Consider the following 27,208-nt stretch of genomic DNA (forward strand, 5'->3'; position numbering starts at 1 on the left):
TATAGTCCATGGGGTTGCAGAGAGTCAGACATGACTCTCATTATATTTTATAATTATATTTCATTATAATAATTTGAATGTTTATTTTACAACTACTCTTTCCTTTATACTAACATCTTGTTGGTGAAGACTATATTTTATCACTCCTATATCCTTCAAACTGCTCCAGGCTGATATTGCATATATTGTTTTGTAGATACAGGTTAACTTGTACTGAAATATGAATAATTTAGATCTCAGATGTATCCCCAAAGCTTCAGGCTTTTATTCATATGTGTACAATTTAATTTATGATGAAAGAGGTAAGAGAAGGGGCAAAATCCCAAAGTACAATTGCCAGGCTAAGTCCAGCCGTATAAAGAACCTTTCTGAATTTCAGGAGCTTCTTACATCTCATTGGTCATCTCTATCAGCAATCGATGTTGGAAAATTTATGTCTCTAACCAGGTACATTGGTTACCTTGACAGTACAGGGGAGATTGGAATACAAATATTGAGTAAGCAACTAGTAGGCTCTAACAGAAAAACAAACGTAAAATAATCCACTGGAAGGCTATTTGTGAAGTTCAAGTCAAAGTCAATTCAGGCTCAACATGTCCCCAATTCAGCTGCCTCGCCTCTTATACCCACTCCTTTTGCTACGGTTAAATCTCTATGAATAGTACCATCCTGTCAATCTCCCAAAACAGAGATGCTAGAAACATCCCAGATTTCAATCTCTTTCTTAAAATCTGACTTAATTCATTTACTGCAGCTTTAGTTTCTTTACTATCTCACATATCTGTCCCTACTCACAATTTCCATTGTCAGTACCCTAGAGAAATTTCTTGATGTTTGAGTAGTAGTCCTTTTTTATCCTCTTCTCACCTTTTATATCTGCCCTGTCTCCCCCCTACTCCCACTTCAACCACCACCTTTCCTCACCCCCTCCCACCCAGTCTTTGACCATTTCTGCCTAGTGGCTCTCCATTTTCATCTGGATTCCAGAGAATCTGGCCCCAACACTGATTGCAAAAATAAAGCACATGACCAGTCAGTGCCTGCTATCCTGAATACAGAGGCTGGTTTCTAGACAGTCATATAAACTCACCCAGAATAAACACTGAAATCTTTGACTTTTCTCTGAATGCTGAGACAGAGACACTCTTTCCTGTGTGATACTAATACAGAAGTATGTAGAACTGAGAGACGATAGAAACGATTCAGGAATCATAAATACTTGCCTGTGATGAAGCCTACATTAGGAAGAGACAGAACAAAATCAAGTCTTCAGTGTCCTTTTGGGTCACTAACTTAACCTGTACCTGGGCCAGCTCTGTCTTTGAATCTTTTAGGAATGGAAACTATTAAATTCTATTTATTGAATAAGCAAGTTTGAATTGGATTTTCTGTTTCTGGCAACCAAAAGCTTCTTACTGATTTAGTCCAACAATTTCTTGTTTAATTGGAGGAGGAAAGTAGTATATTCAGAAGTCCATGAAATAAGTTTATCTATTTAGTGCCTTTGAAAATGAAGGTCAGATTTTGAGATAATTGTTATACTGGAGCATTTAAAAGTAGGAAGGATGATACACTCTAGCATTCTGCTGATCAAGAAACTGCCACATAAGAAGGGTGATGATTAGTCCTAGTTGACATGGGATAGTCCGTTTATGCCTCCTGAAAAAGCATGATTATTAACAGCTCCAAAGTTCATCTTCAAGTTTCCCAGTTTGGGCAATAAATTATCTGATTACTGTACTAATAAGGTATCTAAGGCTCAAATAATCAAATTAGCTTTGGTATCAATTACTAAACACCTAACAATAATCATCTGGGTGTTTATATTGTAAAGACTTAGATGATATTTACCTGGAAGAAGTATATATGACCCTCTAAACAGTGTTTCTGGCTGCCCAAGCTGTCTCAGCATTCAGTAGTCTTCACACAATTTACCTAGCTGGCCATTGCAACATGAAGGAAGAACAGATGATTTGAAAGTATCAGTACTTCTCAGTAAAGTAGTTCAGTGAGTTGAAAGTAACTTGTCATCTCCCAGCCAGTTGACTTTACTATAGTGGTTTTCAAGCATTTTCAGATTTTTTGTTTGTTTTTATGCCTTGGGAGATTAGTTTCTTTTTAACTTTTTTCTTTTTAAAATGTCTATATTTATTTATGTTTTAAAATTGAAGTATGGAAAAAGAAGCTGTGGTGTATATATTTATATGATGGAATATTACTCAGCTATAAAAAGAATGAAGTTCTGGTATTTGTAATGACTTGGATGCACCTAGACTGTGTTATCTCTGGCCTGGAAAATCCCATGGATGGAGGAGCCTGGTGGGCTGCAGTCCATGGGGTCGCTAAGAGTCGGACACGACTGAGCAACTTCACTTTCACTTTTCACTTTCACACATTGGAGAAGGAAATGGCAACCCACTCCACTGTTCTTGCCTGGAGAATCCCAGGGACAGGGGAGCCTGGTGGGCTGCCGCCTATGGGGTTGCATAGAGGCGGACATGACTGAAGTGACTTAGTGTATTATGCTTAGTAAAATGTCAGACAGAGAAAGGCAAATAGAACCTTAATTTTCCTGATGTGATGTTGGGTTGTAACTGGATATTTAAAGGAGACTAAAATGCCCATTTTCACTATGTTCTTCTTTTTTTTTTTAAATCAATTTTCTATAAAAACTCCAATAAAGTCTGGAATGAAATTTAGAAATCATAGTTTACATTAAAATCTTTTAAAAATTACTTTGCTAAAGTATCTTTTAAAAATGTTAAAGTAATCTTTTAAAACTTGCTTTGCTTCCCTGGTAGCTCAGTTGGTAAAGAAACTGCCTTCAGTGCAGGAGACCTGGGTTCGATCCCTGGGCTGGATAGATCTGCAGAAGGAAATGGCAACCCACTCCAGTACTCTTGCCTGGAAAATCCTATGGACAGAGGAGCCTTATGGGCTACAGTCCATGGGGCCATAAGAGTCAGATACGACTTAGTAACTAAACCACTGAAGTAGAGAGCTCATGTTATGCAGTTGATAAGGCAGTAGAATAAGAGTTAGGAGACAGATTCACTTCAATATCCTGATTGTTCAGAAGAGTGACAGAAACTTAGCAACAATACATAACGACTGTTTGTTGAATGAATGAATAGTGCCTGTGGGCATAATTTATAACACCTTAATCCAAAGCCATACAGCCTCTCGACTTTAGTTTCTACATTTGCAAAATGGAATTAAAAATGCCTATCCCATCTACTTCACAAATTAAGAGGCTAGGTGAAATGAGCTTGTGAAAAACTCGCAAAAGATATAAAATTGCATACAACTGCAAAATTTAATGAAATACAAAAAAAAAAAAAAAAAGTAAATGTTACAAAACATTTAAACATCTATCCAAGGAATGGATACACTTAAATTTGAATTATCATATACTACTGTGTTGCTTCCATTTATCTTATTAGAGCTATTCTTTATTTCTTCCAATTTCAAACCACATTGAAACATCAAATAATTCATCAGAAAAATAAAAATATATGGAAAAATTTCATTAAATAGTACTTTGGAAAACATAATCATTACTGTAACTGAAGTTCAAATTTTCTAAATTCTCAAATATGGCAATGATTAGCAGAGTTTTATTTTCCTTGGGTGTCATAAACAGAAATCTTGATTTGTTGCCAACTCAAGCATTTAATAGGATGTTAGAAGAACACATAAATTCTTTTAGAAAATGTACTTCAACCTATAGAAAGCACAAACACATTAACAGCCAACAGTCTTTCTGCTTATGCTTTTGAATTTAAACCAAACATCAGCTTCCTAGTGGTCAAATATTTCACTTCAAATTCCCTTTCTGAGGTCTTAAATTTTAAAGAAATTTTCAAACAAAAGTAACATAGTATATCTATAGAACCAGAACACATGTTACATTAAATTAAAAAAAAAAATTAGTAGTAGCAGTCCAGCTTTGCCCAGTTTCAGCAACCTCATAGGCAAATGCCAACCTCAACCTTACTTGTGGTTACCTCTTACTCTCTACCTAACCAAGCTCTTAGAGCCATGTTGGAAACTCTTGCTACCAAACACCCTAGAGGAATTGGTTTAACAACAGGCAAAGAATTTCTTGAGACCACCAGGTACCAATCAAACCAATATAGGCAGCTGAGCACTTTCCTCAGGCTGAGAAAACAAACAAACAAAAATCCATAGGATCATGCCGCACAGGAGCACAACTGCTGGGACTCACGGAATTTGGGTGAATCAAAAAACATGAGCAAAGACTCCCTGAGAGAGTGAAGCATCTGCGGAAGGACTAAGGGCAAGATGTTTTTGTTTCTCCACTGTCCGCAACCCTTGGTCATTTTACAGTAGAGAGAATGGCAAAAGAAAAGGTGTGAAAAGTAAGAGAGGTTCAGCGACTGTCAGGGCATGAAAAGAAGCAGAAATGAATGCCCCTGCTTGTAGAAATCAAGATGGAGACGTAAAGATGTTTTTATTAGGTGTTAATTCTTAATAATTAGAGTGTCAATGTGCATAATTCTGATAAAAGTAGTTTCGTTTTGCCTTCAAACAGGAACGGCTTATCTCATAAGCTATTACAATGGTAGACTGTATTAAAGTTCCATAAAGATCCTTCATGTCCAAGAGTGGCTCTGCTCAGTTACTGGATAGGTGTTAACTGAAGAGGGCCAGAAACTAGACTGAGATCGGACCCTGCATTTTGGGGCTGGAGCCTGGCTTGTGGTTTAAATTTCCAGGGGGACCATCAACATCACTTTCTGTGGCCAGAGAGACCACAGGTCCAATCCCAGAAATACCACCCACGGAAGAATCCATGAATTGACAGAGTGGCTGTGTAGCAAGAAGTGGAGAGGAACAAAGAACCTACTCACTGGAAACAGGAAAGGGGACGGGTTGTGGTGTCCAGGGGAAAGTGCCCCTGGGCAGGGCTCTGCAGGCTGGTGGGTGAGCTGGAGAAAGACGAGATGAGTAGGACCCAGGTGGGCAAGGGCTGACTTTTTAATATTGGCTTTGTGGTCATTATATGTGTAGACTGGTGGAACAGGTGTGCTCTGTGGGACTCTGGTTATTTCCTTAGTCAAGAAAATGTGTTTCCTGAACAAATAGTTCTTGCATTATTTGCATTTAAAATGTAATTCACAATCTTTTTCTATTAAACACATTACAGGTATTCCTTATAATCCAGACACAAGACATAGTCAGACAAACACATCACACACTAAAATTACAAATAAAAAAATTAAAGAAGGGGAAATACACAGGAACACGACTGTCTTCCTTATCTAAAGCAGACTTTACTAGATTCCAACATAAAAATATTTTCTAAACCTATAACTATTGTTAATACAGCTTTATTTATTTTAAATTTTTTAAACTTGCCACAAGGAGATATCTTGACAAGAACAGAAATCCATGTTGGCTCTAAAGATCTCCAGGAAGCACCACCGTCAGCAACATCAACGTTATGACCTCCCCTCTTGGGGACAAATAAAAACCCTTACTAATCAAGCTAAAAATCTGGTTACTCAACAGGGAATGCCTCAGAATCCTGAAAACATTCTTATTGCTATGCTCGCTCCATCAGCCTGCACAGACCCCTGCTCCAGCTGGATTAACTAATCAGACTTAACTGGGCTTACTTACCCAACCCCTCTTTTTTGCAGGTCATAAAATGGCCGGAGAAAGGACAGATCATATTAACCAATGACTCCACCCATATGCCCCCTCCCTGAAACCCTCACACCCTGGAGAGGAAGAAAACTAATTAACATTTATTTAGGCTATGAAGTCCTTCCATTGTGCCTGGGCTCAGGGAAATTATGCATAAACGGTCAGCCGACAAACTTGGGTTTTCGTCCTGCCTCCAAAAGAAGACCTTCCGACATTACTTGGGTTATTTACTGTGAACCATGTTTACACTACTGAAACTTTAGGGAAAGAGTTAGGGAAAGAACAAAAACATTATGTATTATGATACTTAAGTGGTTTAAAAGTTACTAACACTACGATGAAACATTACCATGCCAAAGACTTCTTGGCTGGCTTGATGATGGAATGGCATTCCCTCGTCCTAGAATCATCCTCGATAAACAGACTGGGCCTAAACAATGAGACATCTGGAAACTTGCCGCCAGCACTGAAGAACTTGGGACTTGGACAGGACATTTCACAGGCACCAGTCGTGGTCATAGTAACTACTTCTTTCGCTATAATCAGTCATATTTTATACAGGCCTGTGTCCCACTTCCTTTTGTTATAGACATAGAAAATTTACAACTTTATAAGACTTTACGTTCTGTAACCTGTATTAATTGCAAACTAGGTATACTTGTCTTAACTCCTCTATTTCTTTAAGCTACTCAGTTTTGTGTTACTCCTGTTCAATTCAATCTTAGTGCCTACAGTTGGGAACAAATCAAATTTCATTTACAGGGCTCTGCAGGCCGGTGGGTGAGCTGGAGAAAGACGAGATGAGTAGGACCCAGGTGGGCAAGGGCTGACTTTTTAATATTGGCTTTGTGGTCATTATATGTGTAGACTGGTGGAACAGGTGTGCTCTGTGGGACTCTGGTTATTTCCTTAGTCAAGAAAATGTGTTTCCTGAACAAATAGTTCTTGCATTATTTGCATTTAAAATGTAATTCACAATCTTTTTCTATTAAACACATTATACATGATAATGCCTCTCTGAATGTACAATTAATGCAAAAGGAAATCTTTGAAACTTTTTCTAAATGTCTGCCCTCTTCCACTAATTTAGAAACTTTAGCTAAACAACTCACTGATCAATTATTTGGGCTAAACCCACAAAGATGGTTTCAAAACATCACCCACAGCATCGGGCCTGAAACTATAACTTTATAAATTATAAGTTATAAACTATAACTTTGGTGATTATATTGGTAATTATATTTGTTGTTTATCATTTCCTTTCTATAAGGTTGGTTAATACTAACCAAACTCATTTGGTCAAGACCTTTTTTACAAATATAATAAAATAGGGGGAATTGTCAGGAAGCATTTAACAGGAGGCTTTCTGTGTGCTGTTTTGGATCTGTCATGAATTCTCTGTTCCTTATTAATTCCTGAATATTCAGGAATTAAAAGGAGAGGCAAGGCTCTCTCAGGACTGAGGAATGCATGCATTTCCTTCATTAGTTTTTCCATATGGTGAAAAGTAACTATTTACGGCCCTCTTTTGATATGGATCGCCTTTTGGCCTTATGGCCTCTATTACTCCTTGCTTCCTTGGTAAACTTGTAAAGTCTGGTCTCTTGATCTTTATCTTAAGAAGCTACCAGTATATATACTCTTACAGAATTCAATAAAGCACCCTTGTTCCATCAGAGCTTGGGTTCCCATGTCTCTCTCTCTCTCTATTTCTGACTGATTCCCTGGAGCGTGAAGGCAGGCTGCATAACCCAGGGAATATTAGCCTCTTCTCTTCTTTCACTTTCTCATCGTGGACTCCGGACCACCAGGTTCTGGTCCATTAAAGGACCCCAACAGTCATTATATGTGTAGACTGGTGGAACAGGTGTGCTCTGTGGGACTCTGGTTATTTCCTTAGTCAAGAAAATGTGCTTCCTGGACAAATAGTCCTCGCATTACTTGCATTTAAAATGTAATTATTAGGTGCCAAGACAGGGATTCTGTGGATCTTTACTGAGTAATGTATTTATCAAGTTTGATTGTGTTTTACAGGATCAGAGTGTGTAAGCTTGGAGAAGGAACTAAGAAAGTTTGCCTGTTTTGTTTTTTTAAAAAAAAAAAAAAAGATCTGAAGAACATAGAGGAATCTGTTATTTTCCTCAATTCCCTACAAGTAAGGTTGCAACAGGCGCTTAGACATTGATGAGGACCATGTGACAGTGGTGAGTCTTAGCTTGGTGCTCTAATTTGCATCACATACACAGTGGAGGATGTGAGTGCGTAAGCCTCTTAAGGGGCTCATTGTCAGTTTCGTTAAAGGAAGTTACACATGTGCATCAGTGGGAGAACAAGCAGGCCTTTAATGCCATAAAGGATCCATTCCACACAGAATTAATAATGTAGGCATTGTTCATGATCTTTGTTCTATTGAGCAGGAGTTTTATGTTCTTTTTCTGTGAAGTATATCATTATACAGCACTTGATATTTTAATTTGTTCTTCAGACTATAATTCAGGGAGTTTCTGATGTTTCATTTAGAAATACCCAATGTTTGCTATAAGTGACTACGGAAGATTGTGGATTACTGAAGTGGAAACAACAGAATTCTTTTTTCAAGGAAAGGAATAGCAATTTCTCAATAAAATACAATAATCAAAAGCAGACTTTAAAGCCTTAGTAGAATGGAAATAATTTCATACAAGATAAATTGTTTATTTGGAATATATAAAATTCCAAGTTAAGGACAAAACTCTTTTTTTCCTAAGTGCATATTTAATTTTATTATTTGAAATGTCCCTGACACACACATCTAATTCAGTTACTCTTGCTATTTAAGTCTATGTACCATTCTGAATCAGCAGAAAGAAGAGTAACAAAGTCTTATTGCCAGTGTATAAGGCTTTCTAATCATATCCTGACAGGTTATAGGGAGTGCTACGTACAGGTCTCAAAATCCACAAGGAAATTCTGATTTAAGAGTGATCGACATACTGAATACCTGACAGGTAGCATTCTCTGGTTCCCACATTCAGTTTAATAAATGGGATCTTCAGGAGGCAGACCAATACAGGGACTAGCACCTGGACTTGAAGTCAGAATTCAGAGACGATGACTCAGAAATCCACAGTCAGTTGCTAACCACTGTCTGAACTGGACTGGTTGCTTAACCTCTTCATTTTATTTTCTTGCTTTGCAATAGGAATAATACTGTTTCTTTAATGATTGTTATGTTTTAAATAAAATATGCTATATTTAGGACATATAGGCTAATCAATAAATCTTATTTCCTCACACATTTTCTATACTGTGTAGCTACAAAAATAACATAAAACAATGTTCCTTTTTAAGATTTATAGTTGATATACAATATTATATAAGCTACACATGTACAATATAGTGATTCACTATTTTAAAGGTTATATTCATAGTTATTATAAATATATTTTATATATTATGTTATAATATGTTATTGTAGTTCCATTTATAGTTATTATTATGAAATATTAACTATATTTTTCCTATTGTACAATATATCCTTGTAGCTTATTTTATACCTAATAATTTTTTACTTCCTTATTCCTTACCTCTGTGTTACCCCTCCCACTTTCCCTCTCTCTACTGGTAACTTCTAGTTTTTTCTCTATCTGTGATTCTTCTTTTTTGTTATATTCACCAGTTTGCTGTATTTTTAGATTCCATGTATAAGTGGTATTAATCAGCATTTGTTTCTCTCTGGTTTATTTCAGTTAGCATAATACCCTCCCAGTCTGTCTATGTTGCTGCAAATGGCAAAATTCCATTCCTTTTATGGCTGAATAGTATTTATATATAATATATATATATAGCCATATATATATATGTATGGCTTCCCAGGTGGCACCAGTGGTAAAGAACCTGCCTGCCAATGCAGGAATAGAGACACAGGTTTGATCCCTCTGTCATGAATATCCCCTGAAGTAGGAAATGGCAACCCACTCCAGTATTTTTGCCTAGAAAAGTCCATGGACAGAGGAGCCTTGAAGGCTACAGTCCATAAGGTTGCAAAGAGTCAGACATGACTGAGTGAGCATACACACACACACATATATGTGAACATATATATGTATATATATATGTATATATATATATATATATATATATATATACCAGAGCCTCTTTATCAATTAATCTATGATGGACACTTAAGTTGCTTCCATATTCTGACAACTGTAAATAATGCTGCTATAAATGTTGGGGTGCATGCATCTTTTCAAGTTATTTATTTATTAAAGCACAAAATGATGCTTTTTTGTTTCAACCCAGTTGCAAGAAACAGAAGAACAAGAAATCATAAAACCACTTGGTGAGGCTACTGGAAGTACTACACTTAAATCCTCTTAAGTGAGTATGAAAGTGTTAGTTGCTCAGTCATGTCCAACTCTTTGCAACCCCATGGACTGTAGCCTGCCAGGTTCCTCTGTCCATGGAATTCTCCAGGCAAGTGGGTAACTGTGCCCTCCTCCAGGGGATCTTCCTGACCCAGGAATTGAACCCGGGTCTCCTGCATTGCTGGCAGATTCTTTACTGTCTGAGCCATCAGGGAAGCCCAAATCCTCTTAAAGTAAGGTTAATATTAGTTTTCCATCATCTTTCAGATGAATAGATTTAGTTCAAATTACAATAGAAATGCATGCAAAATAATAAATACTCATTGAAAGGTAGAAAAAACAAAGATATACCACTTTTGTAGAATTACTATGTGAATTTAATTCAGTTGTTTGAACAGTGGTATTAAATGCTTCCCTGGTGGCTCAGATAGTAAAAAATCTGCCTTTGATGCATGAGGCCTGGGTTCAACCCCTGGGTAGGGAAGATACCCTGGAGAAGGGAATGACAACCCATTCAGTATTCTTGCCTGGATAATTCCATGGACAGAAGAGCCTGACTGGCTACAGTCCATGGGGTCACAAAGAGTGGGACATGACTGAACAACTAACACACACACACACACACACAAATATGGTATTAAAGCTTACTATAAAAACTCAAATGACCTCTTCCATGATAGTTCCTGAGTCTAAAACTTTAAACCATGGTAGAAAGAGGCTTAGGGGTGAATCCTTTAATTATTCAAGACCTCCCCACTTTCTGATTCCTACATTTTGTAACCACCTTTGATATAGGAATTCTGTGGAAATATTGCCTAGGATATGGATTCTGTGTCAAAGTCCTAAAGTATGAAGTTATATTAGTCAGAATATATGGAAATATTTCTATCAATGTAGATATTAACTATATGTTTAACATTTGTTAACTGACCTAGATAATGGCAGAGCAAGGTTTTCTGTGCTGTGCTAAACCTCTTCAATCTTAGTGTCTGACTCTTTGTGACCCCATGGACTGTGGCCCCCCAGGCTCCTCTGTCCATGGGATTCTCCAGGCAAGAATACTGGAGTGGGTTGCCATTTCCTTCTCCCAGGAGCAGGGTTTTAACTAACTATATTAAGCATTATTTTAACTAACTATATTAAGCATTATTTTGAGACATTAGAAAATGTCAGAGAGGCCAAGGGTGCCAAGAAAATGAGTGGAGTCCAATATTCCAAACTCTATCATGTTTTATGTCCAACTGCCCAAATGAGGAGACACAAGCCCACTCAAGGCAGAGCAGTCTCATGCATCACATCCATGGTGCTCTTGTCCATGGAACATGCCCACTGATCTGTTCATCTTTCTCAGAGCCTAGGAAAAGAATTAGCATTCAAACTATCACACATGGAAGACATATTCATTCACCATGAAAAAACCATCCAAATATCATACGAAAATTAGAAAACCCATTTTGGCTTGTTCCATATCTCCTTTTCTGTGTTCTCCAGTTAAGTCCTGTTAGGTGAGGAATAAAGTTTTTTAAATAAGTCAGGCACCTGTGACGTTTTTTCACTGGTAACTGTGACCTTCCCCTTCACCCATGACAGTCTTGTCGTGGTGAAAGAGCTTGTGTAACTCAATGAAGCTATGAGCCATGATGTGCAGGGCCACCTAAGACAAACAGGTCGTAGTGAAGAGTACTGACAACACATGGTCCACTGGAGAAGGAAACGGCAACCCATTCCTGTATTCTTGCCTGGAGAACCCATGAACAGTATGAAAAGGCAAAAAGATAGATGAAGGCCAGAATATGAGCTCCCTAGGTAGGAAGGTGTCCAATATGCTACTTGTGAAGAGGAGAGGGCAATTACAAATTGCTCCAGAAAGAATGAAGAGGTTGAGCCAAAACATAAATGACGCTCAGATGTGGATGTGTCTGGTGGTGAAAATAAAGTTCAATGCTGTAAAGAACAATATTGCATAGGAACCTGGAATGTTAGGTCCATGAATCAAGGTAAGTTGAACATGGTCAAGTAGAAGATGGCAAGACTTAACAGTCATATCGTAGGAATTAGTAAACTAAAATGGACTGAAATGAGTGAATTTAATTCAGATGACCATTATATCTACTACTGTGGGCAAGAATCCCTTAGAAGAAATGGAGTAGCCCACATTGTCAACAAGAGTGTGAGATATAGTACTTTGGTGAATTCTCAAAAATAACAGAATGTTCTCTGTTTGTTTCCAGGGAAAAATATGCAGCAAGCTAGTGGAGGTGACAGAATTCCAGCTGGGCTATTTGAAATCCTAAAAGATGATGCCGTTAAAGTGCTGCAGTCAATGTGTTCTTGGTTTCTTCAGCCATCACCAACTCTTTGTTACCCTATGGGCTATAGCCCACCAGGCCCCTCAGTTCATGGGATTCTCCAGACAAGAATACTGGAGTGGTTTGCCATGGTCTTCTCCAGGGGATCTTCCTGACCCAGGGATCAAACCTGTATCTCCTACATTACAGGCAGATTCTTTACAGGTAATCCACTGGGAAGTCCGCTACACTCAATATGTCAGCAAATTTGGAAAACTTATCAGTGGCCACAGGACTGGAAAATGCCAGTTTTCATTCCAATGTCAAAGAAGGGCAAGGCCAAAGAATGTTCAAAAATGAAAGTGAAGTCGTTTAGTTGCATCCAACTCTTGGCGACCCCATGGACTATAACCTATCATACTCCTCTGACCATGGGATTTTCCAAGCAAAGATACTAGAGTGGGTTGCCATTTCCTTCTCCAGGGGGTCTTCCCAACCCAGGGATCAAACCCAGGTCTCCTGCATTGCAGGCAGACACTTTACCATCTGAGCCATCAGGGAAGCCCAAGAATGTTCAAACTACAGTACAATTGCACTCATTTCACATTCTAACAAGGTTATGCTCAAAATCTTTCATGCCATGCTTCAGCAGTCCATGAACTGAGAACTTCCAGATGTACAAGCTGGATTTAGAAAAGGCTGAGGAACCAAAGATCAAATTGCCAACATCCATAGGATGATGGAGAAAGCAAGGAAGTTCCAGAAAATCATCTACTTCTGTTTCACTGACTATGCTAAAGCCTTTGACTGTGTGGGTCACAACAAACTGAAAAATTCTTAAAGACATGGGATTACCAGATCACCTTACCTGTCTCCTAAGAAACCTGTATGCAGGTCAAGAGGCAACAGTTAGAACTAGACATGGAACAATGGAGTGATTCAAAATTGGGAGAGGAGCACAAGGCTGTATATTGTCATCCTGCTTATTTAACTTCAATGCAAAGTACGTCATTGTAAAGGCTGGACTGGGTGAATCACAAGCTGGAAGCAAGATTGCTGGGAGAAATATCAGCACCTCAGATATGCAGTTCATACCACTTTAAAGGCAGAAAGTGAAGAAGAACTAAAGAGTCTCTTGATGAGGGTGAAAGAGGAGAGTGAAAGTTAGCTTAAAATTCAACATTCAGAAAACTAAGGTCATAGCATCGATTCCCATCAGTTCATGGCAAATGAACAGTGACAAATTTTATTTTCTTAGACTCCAAAATCACTGGGGACAGTTACTGCAGCCATGAAAATAAAAGACACTCTTTTGAAGGAAAGCTGTGACAATATCAGAGACATCATTTTGCAGACACAGTTTCATATAGTCAAAGCCATAGTTTTTCCACTAGTCATGCAAAGATCTCAGTTGGACCATAAAGAAGGCTGAACACTGAAAAATTGTTTCCTTTGAATTATGTGCTGGAGAAGACTCTTGGAGTCCCTTGGATGGCAAGGAGATCAAACCAAACAATCCTAAAGGAAATCAGTCCTGAATATTCATTGGAAGGACTGATGCTAAAGCTGAAGCTCTAATACTTTGGCCACTTGATGTGATGAGCTGCCTCATTGGAAGAAACCCTGATGCTTGGAAAGATTGAAGGCAAAAGAGAAGGGGGCAGCAGGGTATTAGATTGTTAGATAGCAACACCCATTCAATGGACATGAGTTTGAGCAAACTCTGGGAGATAGTGGAGGGGCCTGGTGTGCTACATTCCATGAGGTCACAGAGAGTTGGACACGATTTAGTGACTGAACAACAACAATTGTGCCCTCCCCACTTTTTTACATACATCCTGTAAGAACCTTAAGTTCTGTCTCATTTTAACATCCCAACAATTCTATACAAGGTAGATCTTGGATCATAACCATGTTACAGAGGGAGAAACCAATGCCTAGGGCTAAGTGGTTTTCCAAAAGCCATACAGCCAGTAAATGATGGTGCTAGAGTGTGAACCCAGGTTTATTATTTCAGAGCTATGCTTTCAACTGATAAACCATTAGGTATCCTAATTAGGGCTTTTGTTTTAAAAAATCAGTGCATATTCTAGCTCTCCAGCAAATTCATGGCTTTGTTCCTTAGGCCTTACATTCTCAGATATAAGGATGACTCAGGACAGATCAGCTCTTCTATAGGAAAGTTCAATCTTGGTTTATTTAATTTTGCGCTTAATTTGATCCTTATGTTTGGCAGAATATTGGTCTCGCAGAGATGGCCAATTCCTAATTCCTGGAATTTAAGATTACGTTAGGCTACATGACAATGGGGAATAAAGTTTGCAGATGAAATTAAGTTTGCTAATCAACCAACATTAAGATAGGGAGATTATTTTGAATTATCCAGGTGAGCTTAAAGTAATTACAAGGGTCCTTAGTAGTGAAAGAAGGAGGCAGAAGAGGAGGTCTGGTCAATGCGATGTGAAAAGAACATGACCCTCTACTTGAGGAAGGTGGCCACAAGCCAAGGAATGCAAGTGACCTCTGGAATCTAGAAAAGGCAAAGACACAGGATTTCTCCTGGAGCCAACAGAAGGAATGCAGCCTTGTCAACACCTTGGTTTTAGCCCAGTGAGACATTGCTGACTTCTGACCTCCGGAACTATAAGAAAATAAATTTGTGTTGTTTTAAGCTACAAATTAAACAAGAAGTACATGTTTGGATTTCCTGTGACCCCATTTAATTTTAATCTTTTAATTTGTTATCAACAATACAGAAAATCTGTCTAACCAATGGGCCCTTCTCAAGACAAAATTCTTTTCCGTGAAAATGAGCTTTCATTGAGTGTAATAATTAGGGAAAGTTGGTTATTCTCACTGAACATATTATTCCATAGGAAACTAATCTTATGCATCTTGTTTAATATTATTTCACTTAAAAAAAAAAACATGAATCAATACATTGAGCTATTTACACTCAAAACAAAGTTTATAATCAATTTATGTTCTTAAGACTGTACACATGACTAAAATCTGAAAATCTTATTAAATTTTTAGTACTTATAACATTGCTTCATGCCAGTGACAGAAACTTAATAATAAACAGTTTCATGGAATAATTTCATCTCAACCACAATATTGTAATTGTATATAGCCAGTGTCAAAAAAATGGCTCATAGAACAAAACTGGCCATACTACTGATGTTGAAAATAAAGTTTTATTGGAAAATAGACACACCTGTTTGTTTATGCACTCTCTATAACTGCTGTCACAGAAAAATAGTAGAGTCATTGTGACAAAGGTTATATGAGACGGATTTTCATACCTTACAATACAGACAAAATGATCTGACAGATATTGTCTTATTTTTCACTTTAAACATTTAGTTATAATTTAGACTGTGAATGTTTAAAACTCCAAATTCCCATGTTTAAAACTCACTCAAAAATTCACAATCATCAAGAAAATCAGAAATATAGGATACCGACCAAAGTAGACAGTCATATTAAAACAAAAATTACTAAATATTAGTCGTAATAAAGCAAAATCAGAAAAAAGGAAGTAGAATTAGTCTATTAAAGATATAAAGAATAATGTTAAATCACTGAAAGAAGTTTTCAAAGAATTACATATAAAAATAACTCCAGATTCATCACACAGCATACTTTCAAGTTTAAATATAATAGACTGTTCCAAATGATTCAAAACCATGCACAGCCATTGATTCATCTGCATGAATCAGCATTATCATGAGCAGATAATAGCACAAAAAACTTATGGAGCAATTACATTTGTGTGATACAGCAATTCTATGTAAATATTTAATTGGCATATATCCATAGTTCCTAGAAAGGAGTAGTCATTCTAATAAAACAGAATTTATTCCAGAGGTTAAAAGATGGTATAATATTACAAAAATTATTAGTATATCATTATCTATAGATTCGAGAAGAATAGATGCATGGTAATATCAAAAGATTTTTTTCTGTCCTTTGCTATTAAATTTAATGCCAGTTCATTTTTTTTTTTAAGAACTGAAGTAGGAATAGAAGCTCTATATCTAGTATAACAAACTATCTTAAAACAATAAATTCATACTTAATCTGAGCTAGAAATTTCAGTTCAGTTCAGTCACTCAGTCATGTCTGACTCTTCGCGATCCCATGGGCTGCAGCATGCCAGGCCTACCTGTCTAGCACCAACTCCCGAAGTTTACTCAAACTCATGTCCATTGAGTCAGTGATGCCATCCAACTATCTCATCCTCTGTTGTCCCCTTCTCCTCCCGCCTTCAATCTTTCCCAGCATCAGGGTCTTTTCAGAAGAGTCAGTTTTTCACATCAGGTGGCCAAAGTATTGGAGTTTCAGCTTCAGCATCAGTCCTTCCAATGAATAGTCAGGACTGATTTCCTTTAGGATGGACATGTTGGATCTCCTTGCAGTCCAAGGGACTCTCAAGAGTCTCCAATACCACAATTCAAAAGCATCAATTCTTTGGCACTCAGCTTTCTTTATAGTCCAACTCTCACATCCATACATGACTGTTGGAAAAACCATAGTTTTGACTAGACAGACCTTTGTGGGCAAAGTAATGTCTGTGCTTTTTAATATGCTGTCTAGGTTGGTCACAGCTTTTCTTCCAAGGAGTAAGCATCTTTTAATTTCATAGCTGTAGTCACCATCTGCAGTGATTTTGGAGCCCCCCCCAAAATAATCTGTCACTGTTTCCACTGTTTCCCCATCTATTTGCCATGAAGTGATGGGACCAGATGCCATGATCTTAGGTTTCTGAATGTTGAGTTTTGAGCCAACATTTTTACTCTCCTCTTTCACTTTCATAAAGAGGCCCTTTAGTTCTTCTTCATTTTCTGCCATAAGGGTGATGTTATCTGCATATCTGAGGTTATTGATATTTCTCCTGGCAATCTTGATTCCAGCTTGATAATTGCTTCCCAAATTGCCGTTTTTTTGTGTGTGTCCAGGTTTCACACAGTGTTTCCTTAAACAAAGAAGCTACATGATCAGTAATTTTGAGAAAGTTAGGTGTGGTGTGGGTATTTAAAGTATTTAAAGACTCCAAGAAGTCTGTCAGTAAATAAATCAGACTGTCTTGTTTAAACCAGAATTTTTCAACCTAAGAGATCATAGCATCCATTTTCCTCAATAATTCTTTTTAGGATTCTATTAATCACGTTCCAAAGAACTTGCATTGGGAAATAATTAGTCATATACATACTTATGGTTCATGAGTGGGAAATAAGTTCTATTGTATTTAAATCTCTGTACATGAGACTATTTGGTACTGTTTTACTTGACTATAACTAGTGCACTTATTACTGGGAAGAACAGTTGGTTCTATCTCCTCTACATTCATCCCAAACCTGTCATTTTCTGACATAGCCTTTGTTCAAGTGTCTATCATCCTTCACCTGAATTATTTTGAACACATCTAACTCATCTTCTTGTTTCCACTTCTGTTTCTGTACAATCTGTTTTCCGCTAAGCAAGTAGAGAAGTATTTGAAGTACTTTTTTAAAATTGGGAATCAGGTCACATCTGCTATGGGCTGAATTTTGCCTCCCCAAATTCATACATTGAAATCTCAGCCTCCAGGACCTCAGAATGTGTGTGTATTTAGAGACAGGACTTTTAAAGAAGAAATTAAGGTCATATGGGTGGATCCTAATTCAATACAACTGGTGTCTTTGCAAAAGGACATTAAGACACAGATAGACACAAAGGAAAGATGGTGAAAAGATGCTGAAAGAAGATGGCCATCTGCAAGTCAAGGAGAGGCCCTCAGAAGAAATCAACCCTGCCCACACTTTGATTTGGACTTCTAGCCTCCAGACTGGGAAGAAATAAATTTCTGTTGTTTGAGCCCCTCAATTTGTGGAGCTTTGTAATGGCAAACTTAGCAAATTAATTAAAATGTCCTATCCTGTTTAAAATATTTCAGTAACTAAATACAATCTAAACTTCTTCCCTAGCACAGAAGTGGCTGCATTTTCGATGGCTCAGACGAAAAAGAGTCTGCCTGTCTGCGGGAGACTAGCATTTGATCCCTAGGTCAGGAAGATCCCCTGGAGAAGGAAATGGCAACCCACTCCAGTATTCTTGCCTGGAAAATCCCATGGGTGGAGGAGCCTGGCAGGCTACAGACCATGGGGTCACAAAGAGTTGAACACGCCTGAGCAGCTTCACTTTCACGTTCACTCTTAACTTTCTTCATTCACCTCCAGCAACACTGCTTTTATTTCTTTCATTAAACATGGTAAAATTGTTTCTTCATCAAGTCATTTGCATTTGCTCTTCCTTCAGTCTAGAAAACTCTATAATGTGGTATGGTGTTATATATAATAACAAAATTAGAAACATCTTACTTGTCCAACAATGGGAAACAGTTCAATGAATCATTATATCACACAAATGACAATATTCATTCCATCTTGTTTCAGGTATTATACTTCCAAAAATCTGTCCCCCACTGGACATAAAACATGAGATTAGGTGCTCCACACACCCTTAGCCACAGGATAGATGTTTTGACCTAAGCCAGACCAGTGGAATATTATCCTCAATTTTTAATATTTTCAGATCAAAGGAAGAGAGAATGAGATAGTCACTTACTCACTTTATAGCAGGTCCCTAGACAGGACCTTGAGCAGTTTCTGCTCATAAGGTCCCCCTGGTTTGTCTGCTTCCTACCATGGATGAGACCATGCTAGGTTCTACTGTTCTGCCTTCTGGTTGTCAAAATAGTTCACTACCACTACTGGGGCTTAGAGCCAACCCAAAATATGCAAAAGCAATATATTGATTCTTTTGAATTAAGATTACTTAAGAAACAGCCAATGCAAGATGGACACTTCGACCCTACTTTCTGAGTCCTTGAAAGCAGGAAGCAAATCTCTTATGTAAAACATAACAATGCCCTTGCCGCCACAGATAGGGAATTGGGGTCAAGAAGCCTGTAAAAACATACCTTGTTACTTCCTTACTAATTGACTATTCCAAGCCCAAGTTGTTTAGATTCTTTACTAATTAAGGACCCCAAATTTCTTTGTCCCATCAATTGCAAATATATATTTTTTTCATATAAGTAGTATAACAATTCCTTACTTTGGATACTTTTTGGGTCTTACTTCTTTGATCCCTCCATGTGCACAAATTAAATTTTTTTCCTCCTTTTAATCTGTCTTGTGTCAATTTAAGTACTCCACCAGCTGAAAGAACTCAAGAAGGTAAGGGGGAAGTTTCCCCTCCCCTACGCTCCCATACTTGTTTGTGAATAGATATTGCTATGAGAGTCCTTCATTGCCCTACCAAACTAAACCTTTCCTTTAAGATCTCGCAGCTCATCCAACAATTGAGCAAATAAAAGCATAACACCAAGCCCAGCATCTCCCTGGTGACATGGATTCTTAAAGATACAGTCCCCTATGCCATTTAAGTTCTAAATATTTTGATTATTTCTTCTTTCTATCCTAACTGAGTCCCTCTGATCTTGTATGTTCACTTATATTTTTCCTTTAACTTTATATTTGCTATTTTTTTAATTCAGTATTTGTGGTGACAAAAGTATCTGTGGTTATTTGATGTGCTCTAAGTTTTGTTTTCAACTTAAATCATGTTTGAAAACATCAGAAAATTCTTAATGCTAAATTAAAAATAAGTGTACAGAACTATATGATGCCCACATTTATTTAAAATATATTTTGAAATATTGTCACAAGTAAAATATTGAGATCTATACAAAATGTCAAATACAACAAAATCTTATAATGATCATTTTTTGGTATTGGCATTCATAAGAGATACTTATTTTTCCTTTTTTTTTTCCTTTCAAAAATGCATTTCTGTGTTTGTGTATACTTTAAAAGTATAACTTAAAAGTTAGTTAGGATGGCCTAAAGCTCCATCAAGGGGCTTCTCTGTGTCAGGTCCTATTGTAGGTAAATTTACACCCTTATAATTAATGATTACTATATGTCATAGATGTTTTAAGCTTCTGTGGAGATGAGAGATTTCCTCAAGATCACAATATAAATAGTTGAATGGAATTGGAAGCCATGTACTCGCACACATTTCTTCCCTTAAGCCACCGTGCCTAATTAATGCAGTAGAATTCCTGGGTTAGAGCTACCACTGATTGTTAATATTTCAATTGCACACATTGATCTTCTTCGCCTCATATATCTACGTAATATTCATCAAATTCACGTGCAATTCTTGCTGATTATCTTGACAAACTGACTGGATGTTAATTTACATAGTCTTACAAGATGATAGATTATATGGTTACACAATTTTTAGAGGTTGTGTCCATTCTCAATGTACAGTTGTTTGGGGAAAATAGTCCTTCAGCTACCACTGGCCTTTTCTGTATTACTAGAGTGTACCTAGGGACAATTTCTACCTAGGGGGCACAGTAACACAAATGCATTTGATTTTCAAGGCAAAAACTGGGAGACAGGGTGGTATTATCGTAGGTAGTTTTTAGCTAGGTTTTTCTTGGATGAATGCTTTGAAAAATACCACACGGCCATAAAATTCTGGAAACAAAACTCACTTCAAAATGTTGAGTTGGGTTTATAAACCAGCAGACAGAAAGGGTTATGTTCAACAGCCAAGCCTTCTGGTGAAACATAGTGCTGGGCCTGGCTTCACATTTAATGCAAGGAAGAAATGCCTCTTGGATGCCTCACTTCCCAGCATGGAAGGTTTTGAGGATCATCTGCCAAGTGGGTAGATTAAATGCTATACAGGAACATTATTTTTTTAACATGACAACAACAAAACTTTATTCACTTACAGTTCTGGAGTTTACAAGTCCTAAATCAAGGCGTCAGGAGGGCCATATGCCTGCTGACACCTATAAGGGAAAAGCCTTACCTCTCTGGCCTCCAGCAGTCCTTGGCTTACCTTGGCTTGTAGAGACATCCCTCCAATCTCTGCCTCTGTTGTAACATAGTCTTCTTTCCCTTGTGTGTGTCTGTGTCTCTTCTCCATCTTTTATAAGGACATTAGTCATTCTGGATTAAGAGCCCACCCTATTTCAGCATGACCTCATCTTATTTAATTATATCTTCAGCCACCCTATTTCAAAATGAAGTCATAAACACAGGAACATTATTATGAAACTTTCTGGACTTCTTTTCCAGAGGAGAAAAATGCTAAAGTTATTGTAAATAAATATATTTTGAAGTGAATTATAGTTTCATTATAAATTAATAGCCTTATTAAGTTCACAATTTGATAACAGGTACGAATTACTTGGGAATTTGTGCCTACCACTGGCCAATTGAATGTCTACAGTATTACAGGTGGCCTCTGAATTTGTCCCCTGGTGATCTCTCTCTCCTCATCTCCAGGCCAAACTCAGAGGAGCTGATGGAGTGTTTGGAACAGCCAATATGTGGAAGCAGCCTGGGTCCCTGAATAACCTGGTTGGATAATAAACTTGATTGTGATAACAAATACATTTATATATATATATATATACACATACATATATATATATATATATAAAATCCATATGTGTATATATATATGGGTATATAGGTATTTATACATTCATAATATGTAAAAATGCCCATAATAGCTATAATAAAATAAAGAACTCTCCAAATGCCCATGTGGCGCAAGTGACAAAGAACCCACCTGCCAACGGAGGTGACGTAACAAACTCGGGTCCCATCCCTGGGTGGCAAAGATGCTCTGGAGGAGGAAATGGCACCTCACTCCAGTATTCTTGCCTGGAGAATCCCATGGGCAGAGGAGGCCGGTGGGCTACAGTCCACGAGGTCTTAAAGAGTCGGACACAACTGAGCGCACAGCACACAAATGCCATAAGAAAAAGAAATGCCCTATTGAACCTGAATGAAGAGGAAACCCATCTAGAGTGGCTGCAACAGAGGAGAGGCCGTCTTTTCTAGGAAGCGTTCTCTGACAACTCGTTCTTGACTAAAGCCTCTTACTTGATCTGGTGTAAAGCCCACTAGGCTTTCTTGTCTGACACCCAGCTGCACAGTCAGCTCCCCCGGGGCAGGCCTGTATCTAATTTATCTCTGACTACCTCATACTTCCCAGGTGGCCCTAGGAGCAAAGAACACACCTGCCAGTGCAGGAGACATAAGAGATGCAAGTTCGATCCCTGAGTCAGGAAGATCCCTGGAGAAGGGCGTAGCAACCCACTCTGGCATTCCAGCCTGGGGAGTCCCAAGGACAGAGGAGCCTGGTGGGTTATGGTCCATTAGGTCGCAAAGAGTCAGACACCGCTGAAGTGACTTGGCACAACTTGTTCCTGCTTGATGCCAGACACTCAGCAGTGTCTCAGCAAACAGCTCTTTAAGGAGTGATATATGAAAATGAGAAACACTTCATGCTTAGAGAGAGCAGTAGAGGTGAAATTTGTTGCATAATAGAATTTCAATGAGTGAAAGCTGTGATGAGAAAGTTTCAAACAGAGCAAACGGCGTGAGCAGTGGGTACAAAGGCAGGTAAGCCATGCTACCTAAGACAGGCTCAAGGACTGATGATATTACAGGGAAGGAGTCTTTGGTACTATATTTCTATATAGAAATTTACATTCCTTCGTGATTATTAGCAGCATGAGCCCAGACCTTTATCTACTGGTATTTGCCTCTTTAGTGTCTTTAGTGTGAGTATGTAAATTGAGATAAATAGCACAAAGAACTTGGATAACATTCTCAAAAATAAAGCCATATAAAATTATAGTCTCAAAATAATACTGGCATCTGTGTGTAGAAAACAAAGTTGATGAATATTTCAGTAAAACTAACTTCTTACTCTGATAACTGACAAATAAGAAAAATGCAAAACAAAGTATCATAATGATATTGTAGATATCAAAATAACTTACCAGTAAGATCAGCATTTTGTTCAGTTAGTTAGCATTTTACTAACAAATCATGTAAAATCATTTATTTGTCCAAAGTATATTTTTTTATTAAGTGTATAGTATGAGTCAGGCGTTGTTCCTAGCGCTGGTTATGCACTAGGAAGAAAATAAACCTGTCTTGTTTGGGAATTAGGGAATGTTGGTGTAGATAGGGGAGGAAATAAATTGTGGAAAGTGATAGATCAAAATGAGTACTATGAAAAAAAAGCTACAGAATGTGAAGATTTGAAACAACTGTGGGGACCACTTGGACAAAATCAGTAGAAAGGCTTTTCTATCAAGGCAATTTTTAAGCTAAGACACGTGAGGGGAAGAACCAGGCAGGCAGGATGGGGAGGTGTGTTCTAAGCCAGTGACTCACATGTGTCATTTATCTCAGCTATTGATCAGAGTATCTGCCCTTTCTTCCTCAAATATTTGGTGTGTGGCTCTCTTAGATAAATCAGTGTGTTTAGTGATTAAAGAGATAGAAAGTAGACCAGACACATTTCTTATCTTCAGGAAGCTTAGAGTAAATGGAAGGATAGTAAATTCGAAGTTGTGACTGACAGTGGAATGCCGACTTGTCAGAGGTGCTTGTGAAATATTTAGGAAATTTGCAAACTGGTTATTACACAGTTAGTAACTTGAAATTGGCACCGATGAGAATACTGACACTACAATCATTGGCAAAACTACAAATTAGGGTGTTTTTCCCTCCAGATGGTTGGTGGTTAAATATTTACCAGTACTTTACAGGTTGTGAGCAAAACTGACTCAGAGGAGGAACAGAGGCTGTTGTCTGTCTTTGGTTTCCTGTGTGCGACTCCTATCAGTTGTTTAAGTGGGGTGTGATTTTAAGACAGCAAAGAGAGGATTAAGTCATAGCTCCATCTTGATTTTGGTAATCCAGAGGGCTTTCAGCAGCGTTTACAGTTGGAAACTTAAGACTGTAAATGTGATAAGATCGCGGGCCGTATGGTTCTTACTCTCCACTCACCCCAAGCATCCATCATAGCTGTGACCACGGCTGACCTGTGTTTTCTCTCCCTCAGCCCTCTCCCCATCACGCTGTCCATCTGTTCCAGCCAGCTATCTTTCTTAAAAGTACGATATGATAGCTCCCATCCTAGGAAAGAAATTCTTCCTTTACCTCACAAGCTCATATCTCCGTAGCTCTGTTTCTTCGTCCCTTGTTCTCCTGAGAGGACTGTCTCTCTGTCCCCCAAATCCTTATTTCGTGTTCTCCTTTGAATCAGCTACAGGCAGCTTTTGTCTCCACTTCACTAAACTCTTCCTGTGAAGGGCGCGAGTACAAAGAGAGTTTTCAGTCCGCGCCTTCCTCAGTCTTTCAGGGGAATTTGGCACAGAGAGTGACTCATCCCTCTTCAAATTCTTGCTTGTGTGAGAGGCACGTTCTCCCTATTCTTCCCCACCTCGCTGGCCACTCCCAAGTCTCCTTGGCTCATCCAGATTCCAAAACCTAAATTCAGAAGCTCCCCAGGGTCCAGTCATCGAAAATCACTTTTCTCTGTTTACATTCATTGCCATCTATGGAGTTGATGACTCCGAAACACTATTTCCAGGCTGACTGTTCTGAGTTCTCAGCCCCCAGCACAGCAGGAAAAGCTCTTTCCATAATTTGGCCTCTGCCTTGCTCTCCATCACTGTCTCCTGCTCTTCTCCTGACTCTCCACCCTTTATCACACCAGACTTCTTCCTTTTTTTCTTAAAGTAATAAAGCTGAGTTGTTTCCTCAGGACCTTTTATTTGAGGTTTTGTCTGCTTGGAATATTCCAGACCTATTTCTTTCATGACCTACTGTCATATGTCATTCAAGGTTCAACTCAAGTGTTACCTCCCTGACCACTACTTCTAAAATGGCAGCATTATTGGCTTACACTTATTTATTTTTCTTCATACTGTTATTATAATATTATATATCTCATTATTTAATATAGTATGTGTCAGCGTATTTTCTAAGATATCAGTTGGTACAATATTATCTATTTATTGCATACTACATAGCATAAAATTGAAAAATATAACATTTCATGTATAATATAACAATACAATGTGATGTAATATAATAAATCACTAGAATGTAAGCTCCTTGAGAATGAAACCTTCCTTCCATTACTTACAAACTACAGTGTCTGACATATAGTAAGAATTCAAATTTTTCTGAATGACTGAAAAAAATTAACTAAACATCAATGATCCTCTCATATTCTTTTTATGTAGTAATTTTTCACCCTTCCTCACTCCCTCATCACCCCACTTTTTTCCAGTGAAGACACAATGTTCACCTCTAGGCCATTCAGCAATAATTTATAGGGCAGTACTTGAATCCAGATCTTTTCATTATTTTGTACTTTGAATCTATTTTTTCCCATTTATAGTGCCACTGAAACAATAATATTTCTTAGATGATATCCATTCATGTATAATATGGCTCCCTACTGGAATTTCTGGCCACTGAATATATTTATTAGGAAGATCTATTGAATATCTCCACTCAGTTGGCATTTGAGATCCAAAAACAAAGGAATACTGTTTTTGCACTCAACGAACTCTCTGCTTTACACAAGCACACATGCACAAAAATATTACAACAATTTCTAGGGAAAACATTTCACAATCTGCACATGAATCCTCATGTTTCAACTTTAAAAATTCTGTCTGCAGGATTAGTTACACACATAATCACAATACACACTTAGGTACTATGTAACAAACTTAATTGTATGGATGGGTGTGTGCATGCTTACTATGTTGCTTCAGGCCTCTTTGACTCTGCAACCCTATGGACTGTATCCTGCCAGGCTCCTCTGCCATGGGATTCTCCAGGCAAGAATACTGATGTGGGTGGCCATGCCCTCCTCCAGGGGATCTTCCTGACCCAGAGATCAAATCCACTTCTCTTATGTCTCCTGCATTGGCAGGCAGGTTCTTCACCACTAGCGCCATCTAGGAAACCCAGTTGTATGGATGGTTTATGTTAATTTTTCCTATTTTTTAAGGGCTAGATATAACTACAGAAATACCTGGCCTCAGCAGGAAAAACTGTCTCATCTTATTTGCCAAATAGTGAGCATCAAAATCAGATACTAAACTAGGAAACAGCAACTTCCCTTGTATCTCCACACAGTTCTTGCCTTCAACAGAGAGTCAATGGAAAGGAAAAGGTAAAGGCTTTAATTGTTCATTTTTTCCAACTTGGAAAAAAATTTTAATGGTTGTTCTTCACTCTGAATATCAGTTATTCCTTTCACCGACTTGTATTATCTTTCCATATACACATTTTTTCCAGGATCATATTTGTCTGTGAATGACCTCAGAGGTAATTTATTTTGCAAGTTCATGTTTGATCTATGTGGCATGACAAATAGCTTTCATATTATTTAGCTGACTAAGATGGAAGTTTGAAAAGGAAATTCTATTCAACAGTCTGTCAGCTGGCTGCTAGTGCATTTAATGGGTCGGAGTGCTAAGATTCAAACTGTCTGCAGAAGCAATACCACTGGTATTTTCAAATTTTTAAAGGCTACCAAATTCTTTCATCTTAGGATGATGCTAACTTTACCTTAATGAGCATAGTTTTGGTGAAGTCTGTTGCTAAATGCACAAAATTTGTATAAGTGTTGATTAAATAATCTCAAGCATTCAGTAATATTCTTTGTAAGAATTTACCTCATAAGAAGTATGGACTTGAAATTGTCTTCATCCAAAAAGTACTAAAAGCTTTTTATTATAAAATCTAATATTTAGCTTCTACAGTATATGTTATAGTGATTTTTTTCTTTTGTTAGCATTCTGAATACAAGAATTACATTGAGGACTGAAGGTTTTAAACACCTTGTTATTTTAAAAATGTAGAATAATACTAAGATAGCAATGACAATGATAATAATTAACATATTCATACCAGGTATCAGGTACTCTTTTGCAATGTAAATTGTTTGTGACCCTTAAGAAAATCTTTTTCTTTTTCCATTTATTTTTATTAGTTGGAG

The 27,208-nt window shown here is 37.8% G+C and overlaps 1 long non-coding RNA gene across 3 annotated transcripts in view; it reads right to left on the bottom strand.

Annotated features, from left to right (window-relative positions):
- LOC133047987 (uncharacterized) overlaps nt 1–24,549 on the bottom strand; it is a 46,174-nt gene extending 21,625 nt beyond the window's left edge. Inside the window, exons 1-3 of one of the 3 annotated variants that reach the window (XR_009690929.1) lie at nt 24,346–24,549; nt 21,953–22,116; nt 21,215–21,388 (exon numbers count right to left, since the gene is read on the bottom strand). This is a non-coding gene — a long non-coding RNA (uncharacterized LOC133047987). Of the gene's footprint in view, nt 1–17,296; nt 21,389–21,952; nt 22,168–24,345 lie in introns of those variants that run through there. The other 2 variants (XR_009690928.1, XR_009690930.1) reach the window with 2 other exon arrangements.
- Nucleotides 24,550–27,208: the final 2,659 nt, after the last annotated feature.

This window comes from Dama dama, chromosome 28 (assembly GCF_033118175.1).
Source record: "Dama dama isolate Ldn47 chromosome 28, ASM3311817v1, whole genome shotgun sequence".
Lineage (NCBI taxonomy): Eukaryota > Metazoa > Chordata > Mammalia > Artiodactyla > Cervidae > Dama > Dama dama.